Here is a 7,008-nt window from a genome sequence, read left to right as displayed (position 1 = left end):
TGGTGAGAGCAGGAAAAACTCATAGAATCAGAGAAAACACAGGAAGTTCTTTCTAGCCTCAGGATCTGCTGATGCCAATTGACCAGCCACTTCAAAGTTCACAGGTCACGCCTCTTTGTAGGTTCTCAAATATCTCTACTGTTGGTCGCCTGGGTGGCTCAGTGGGTTAAAGCCTCTGCCTTCGGCTCAGGTCATGATCTCAGGGTCCTGGGATCGAGCCCCGTGTCGGGCTCTCTGCTCAGCGGGGAGTCTGCTCCCCCCCCTTCTCTGCCTGTCTCTCTGCCTACTTGTGATCTCTGTCAAATAAATAAAATCTTTAAAAAAATACCTCTACTGTTGCCTGATTGCTGGCACCAATGCATTTATCATGAGGCGAATAGTGATCAGTAAACAAGGACAAAAGGAGGCTATGACTGTAATCTAAAACTTTTTGTTCCTCTAACATTACAGCTGGATAGAACCTTGGAAGTTCATGTAGTCCTACCCACCATGCTTATCCTTCTTTGTTCAGGAGGAAATAGGCATGGAGAGGTTAAGTGATTTGCCCAGGTGTCACAGCTGAGTAGAACTGAAATCCAGTCTTCCAGTTATCTGGCCAGGGCTCTGTCCAAGTGAGCATATGGTGAATGAATCTCCCCAAGTGGTGGGGCTAGAGTTATTATGTAGTTAGACTATTAATGGGCCTGAAAAGACCACTGTGGATCTGTATGACCAGACAAAAGCATCTGAGCAAACTTTCGACTCATAATAGGCAATTGCGTGGGCTCTGGGGAGACAAGCTACACATATATCATATGGTCAACTTAAGGTGTGTGCTCTGGGACAACTAATCATAGGACCAATGTGTGATCCCCACATTCCATGGAGATGTGAGCCTAGTTAGATACCTATGAGGAGTTTGAGGGGTCTCAAGACCAAAACAAGTTGGGAGGTGTGCAGGACCTAAAGGAATCTCTTAGAATGAAGCTGAGTCTTACCAAGATAGTTAGTTAATTGCTGTCAACTAGGAAAATTAAAAAAAAAAACCTGGATAAAACAGGGTACAACACCATGGACATTCCAACCTGCCTCTGCACACCAAGACCAGCTCTGCCTCACACCTGACCCATCAGACACTGCATAGTATCCATGAGGTTTCTGCTATGGCTCAGCTTATATGGGTCTCATTGGCAGAACACCATGAATCCTTGGCACAATAGAAGGAAGGAAGTGGAAACTTTATAGGCATGCCAGAATTTTTCCCATACTGTTCCCTGCATGATTCAGTCAGCCCCTGCCCAACCAGTTATGTAAGGAACAAGTATGTGTCTATGTGGGCTATTGGATGATGAGTGGAAATACCTACTTCTAAGTTCATGACAATTCAGCAGACCCTTCAGCCAGACTGATTCCAGTGTCTCTCAGATGGAGAGATGTCTTGCGAACCACTCCCATTAAAAGAGCCAGAAAGTCTATTGATTGATTGCTTCTATTCCTGGATAATCATCTATGGCTACAGGAAGAGTCAGAGGTTCTTCAAAAAAGTGCCACCATTGGAGTCATTGGAGGTAGAGATGTGATGGGGGAGAGGCTGAGGTCAGCACGAGATATAACTGAACAGCCAATAGGTGGTTTCCTTCTGGATGTCTTCCAAGGAATCCAGAAAGCCTAGAAACTAGACTGTACTTGCTGTCATCAGTCACTGCAAATCTGCTAGAGGACAAACCAAGGCTCATCTGTGGAGTCAGCCAGCCAGATGAGGTGCTAAAGTGCATTGAAAGGGGAGTGGACTTATTCAAGAGTTTTTTCCCCCTTATCAAGTGACAGAATGGGTTTGTGCCCTGACTTTCAGCTTTCAGTAACTGTTTTAAATCTCTTTAAAAGTTTAAAATTTTTGTGTTAGAGATTTGAGAGACAATCTTTATTCATTGAAGACTCCATTCTTTATGTGTTTAACATTTGTAATAACTCCACCTTCATTTAAGAGTGATGTGAAAAAAAGAATGTTATAAAAACACTCTTAATGGGTATATATTTCTGTATGAGAATGTTATAAATTATAAAGTTATTTCTATTAACAGCAACATATGGAAACATATAAAGTTATAGATAGATATAGATAAAATTTGCTAATAGAAGATACTAGCAAAATTGCTACATTTACATTAAGGGTAGAGATAGTTCTTAGAAGAAAATTATCAGAAATACTAAGAACCTTGTACCTTGGCAATGACTCAGGACACTGAGAATCTGGGCAGGTTATCTCTGGGAGCAAATAGGAAGGTAAGAGCCTTTCCCTGGACAGAGTCTGACAGTTGGGAAATAGTGTAGATCCTGCTTATGTACATATCTAACTGAATGGATAAAAGTTTACAGTAAACCACTTAGATGGAATGACTTTAAAGATTTCTTTTGCATTGAATTCTACCTGACTACATATCAAGAGAGTTGGTTGGAACTTTTCTGGCCTGTGTAGATGACACATTAATATTCAATAGTAAGTGAGCCAGTGTAATCTGCAATAGTAAGTGTGCCAGTGTAGAGTTGATAAAATAACCATAGATTTCTCCCTTTGTATCTGTCTGTTGTTTTCTGGGTTTGGTAGGTAGGAAAGAGGGAGGTACAATAAAGTACTTGCTGAGTCAAGTCATGAACTTCCACTTTTATAGGTATTACTATTACTAGCTTTAGAGTGAAACTGTCTACCATAAACTTCAGCTAAGAAACTTCGGTTTGGTGTTTGAAATTTAACTGCAGTGCGGAACTAAATTGTTTTTGTATGTTTTGTTGATGATGGTAGTATTAGTGGTGAAAGGAAGGGAACAAAGGGAAGAACCAGCAAGGAGTTGCACTTGCCACTACAAGGTGCACTAGGCTCTGAGAGGACATTTAAATAATGTTCTGTGACCACAATGAAGATTACACTTACCACTGACCAGCAGAGCAAATGAGGATGAAGTCTATGGTGCCTCCAGTGGTTTTTGGGCACTGTTAGTAAAACAAAATATGGTTAAATTTTAACTCTAAACTCACTGATAATACAGAGACTTACCAAAGGCCAAAGATGATAAAACAACAACGAGAACCCCAAAATCTTTTGCACAACCAATATATGTACCTACCACTGACACTAGAATAATATCTCAAATTTACCCTACTGAAAGTGTAGTGAGGTAGCTGCCTTTGAGGAAATATTTGTGATCCTATTTCCTTAGAGCCACTGCGAAGTTTCTGTTAACATAGCTCTCAATATAGTTAAGGGCAATAATTTCACATGAGAACTGTAGGGTTGAAAAGGTCTTAAGGTTCACTACTCTAATCCCACTAAGACTGAGCTCTCAGATCATCCTCTAACCAGTCAAGAAAATCCTTTTCCTTTCAAAGAAGGTAGCATTCTAGTTTTTAACTTAGTATGCTATTCCTTTTGCAGCTAAATGCTGTGACTTTTATAAAATGTGAAAACACCTCAGCATAGATAGTATATTATGTATATGTTATCCAGATTGTACTTCAATTTAGGGAGGCAATTGGTTTTCAAATTAAAAATCTACAATGATCAGATTAGGGCAGGGCTAATCCATATTCCACGGGTTGTCAAGTAGCTTCTCTCAGAAAGGCTAGACTCCACAGCCAGATTTTTTCAAGTGCTTCTGTTTTTCTACTTCTCTCAATACCTAAGGCTTTTGCTAATTATCATACAGAATGTCAGAAATAGTCTTCTATTGGTGAAATTCATTGCTTGTTAATTACCATGATTGATTATTAGAAACGGGCTCTTGCTAGAGAAATGAAAGGTATTCAAGATACAAATATAAATTGGCTAAAATATTTTAGCATTTATCTTCAGATCTGATGAGTGCTTTAGAATCCAGTGAGGCATTCCCATCAAGTGGATCCCACTTTGAGCCACTAATCTATGTTCTAGAGAATATCTTGTTGCCTGATGTTGACTGTAGACAAAAACTTATGCCTCTGGAATAGTGAGTGTTGTATCTGCCTTGAGTTTCCTTTCTTGCAAGGTAGTAGTAACGGCACCTAAAATGACAGAGAGTTAAGCCTTTACAGAACTTACAGAACAGATTTATGATCATTTTCTGTCTGCTGGCTAAGGAATGTTTAGTTAATGTATGTGTGGCAGAATTTGATTTTATACTTGTTTCCATTATAACTTGGCAGTGAAGCCTGAAGAAAGTAAGTAAACCTCACCCACCTCAAATTTCTTTATGACAACCCTTATCTACAGAGAAGAACCTAAGAGTTGTGCATGATCAAATTAGCTTAGGTCAGTTTGCAACAGAAACGTTTTCTGTAGCTGCATTGAGTAATTACTCTGTAAAGCAAAAACTTCACAAGAATGGAAAGGAGTCTAGGGTGGGTGTTTTACTTCTGACCCAGTCTCTCTCTCTCTCTCTCTCTCTCTTTCTCTTTTTTGACATTTGTTAAGTTAATGCGTTTAGGGCTGGCCTGCCAGAAGAAGATAAAAGCTCAGGTTCTTACAGGAAGTGAAAAAAAATTCCCCTGCTGTGTGTATCTTCATCTAAAGCCTTTGAGAAAGATGAATATTGGGATTCAATGGAGGTTTTTATATTTTTTTTAAATTTTTGTTGTTGTGGTGGTTGTTTTCTTAGTACAGGAATGTGCTAAATATCTCAGATTTTCTAGTGTTTTTTTTCTTCTCTCTGATATAAAACAGGAAAAGAATATTCATAAAAAGAAAGAAAACTATTATTTGCCTTTGGTTTCAAGGAGAAAAGTGTGTATGTGGAGGGAGAGGTTGGAGGGAAGACTAAACAAACAAACAAACAAACAAAAGACCTGAGGAGTGAGAATTATCTTCTTCATAGACATACTGCAGGGCCATTTCCTGTTTGCAAAGTATAAAAGAATGGCTTATCTGAGAAGATCATCCTTCTATTTGACTCTCTCTCTCTCCCTATCTCTCTCTCTCTCTCTGGAGTTCTTAAGGGTCAGATTGAAAAACAATTCCAATCTATAACAAGGGGACACAGGGACTGCTGTCCAGATCAAGTTAATCTGGAATATACCCAGACCAAAGCTTCAGAGACAAACTTAAGAAAAGCAGGTGTCCAGAGAATTTTAAGAAAACCCTTGTAGATCCTGAAAAAAAACAAACAAAAAAACCCCCAAAACAAAACAGTTAATTCAATGAAACATAAGAGTTGAAAAAAACAAAGAGGACTCCTCCAAGCTTGCTCATCTCTGTTTCTGAATAAAGACACACTCTCCCCTGCAAGTCCAAATCTGGACTCAACCTCTCTATGAATATAGCCTGAATAACACTGACCTATTGCTGCCTCTACCCTTTGTTCCCACTACCACCATGTTCAATTCTTTGTATTTTAGACTTTTAAACCCTTGTGTTTGCATTTCCTTTCAGCTGTATTAGTTTGCATTTGCTAGTATGCAAGTATGAAAAGTTAAACTTTCCAAATATTGTCTAAATTTCTCTCATATTAAACAGTGAACAACCACTTCTGAATACTATATTGTTTCTATTTTATTATGAAAGAATCTATAAGAGTATCTAATTTTACTGCTTTATAATAGAATTTCAGGGTATTAATTAAGGTTATTTGTGTAGCCCAGGATAGATAACTTTATTCTGAGAATAATTAGGAACAAAACTGAGATAAAAGAAGAGGCAGTGACTTTGAATTGTAGCTCTCTAATCTCTAAGTGGCTTTTTTGTTTCTCTACCCCACCGCATGTGGAAACTAAAACAAACAAACCAACAAATAAACAAAAGAACAGAGAAGAGTGGAAGAGAAGGAAGATAGAGAGAGAGAGAAAGAGAGAGTGAGAGGGATAGAGAGAGATAGGGAGGGTGAGATGGGTGGGTGGAACAAATCAGTGCTGGTTTGCTTGGCACCAGTGAGAGTAGGGGGCTCCTGTCTGCAAAACTTTTGAAGGGATTTGGTAGATAAGAAAGGAATATGTATAACTCTAATGGAACAATCCCATTTTGGAACATCTTGTTCAAAGGCATTATCTATGTGTAAAGCCAGGAAACAGGTTATTGATGCTTGCACTATTTGTTCCAGTTGGGAATCTCCAATTTTAATGAGGATCCTGTCTTCCCCATTTTCCCTTTAAGTCCTCCTAATCCATGTTCTGACTGGCCTGGTTCTCTGGCTTTACATATACTGGCTCTTATTTGGCAATTCAAATAACTTTCCTCTGGGCACTATCTCCATCCATTCTTCATTTTATGCTTCAACTTTATAACACTGATTAATATAGTATCCTTTTCTCCCATATTAGTTGTTAACAGAGATAAACTTAGGTCTTTATTTCAAGAATATCCCATTTTATAATTTTCATACATAATAATCATTTCTAAACAATAATTTCACAATATTTATAGATTAATGTTGAGGTCAGTCCATGGTGTCATTGGGTGGTGGATGAGGGAGCCTTCCTTTTTCTCATTTTATTCTTTTTTTAATATTTATTCATTTGAAAGAGAGAGAGAGAGTGAGGGTGAGCTCAGGTGGAGGAGCAGAGGGAGAAGGTCAAGCAGACTCTGCTGAGCATGAAGCCTGACACAGAGCTCCCTTAGATCATGACCTGAGCCAAAATCAGGAGTCAGACACTTCACTGCTTAACCGATTGAGCCACTCAGCCACCCCTCATTTTACTCTTTTTTTTAATATATATTTTATTTATTTATTTTTTTATTTATTTTACAGAGAAAGAGATCACAAGTAGGCAGAAAGGCAGGCAGAGAGAGGGGGAAAGCAGGCTCCCCACTGACCAGGGAGCCTGATGCGGGGCTCAATCCCAGGACCCTGGGACCATGACCTGAGCTGAAGGCAGAGGCTTAAACCACTGAGCCACCCAGGTGCCCTTCATTTTATTCTTGATAACAAAGGTTCTTTGTGCCCCTGCCATAGGGATATCTAATTGATTATAGTAGTAGAAGAAGAGTCCTATAGGTTCCCTACTAAGCTGATTTGAGTTCTATTCCTCAACCATTGCTTACAATGATAAAGAAGGGGAAATGGTAAT

The 7,008-nt window shown here is 38.9% G+C and overlaps 1 pseudogene across 1 annotated transcript; it reads left to right on the top strand.

The window, feature by feature from the left end:
- Positions 1–367: 367 nt before the first annotated feature.
- LOC308337473 (queuine tRNA-ribosyltransferase accessory subunit 2-like) lies at positions 368–1,841 on the top strand (annotated as a pseudogene). The gene is made up of 2 exons: positions 368–415; positions 880–1,841. The product of its transcript is annotated as a queuine tRNA-ribosyltransferase accessory subunit 2-like (transcript).
- The last annotated feature ends 5,167 nt before the right edge of the window (positions 1,842–7,008 follow it).

The sequence above is a fragment of the Martes martes genome, assembly GCF_963455335.1.
Source record: "Martes martes genome assembly, chromosome: X".
Classification (NCBI taxonomy): domain Eukaryota; kingdom Metazoa; phylum Chordata; class Mammalia; order Carnivora; family Mustelidae; genus Martes; species Martes martes.
Note: the sequence above shows the minus strand (reverse complement) of the source record. Positions and strands in the feature narration are given on the sequence as shown.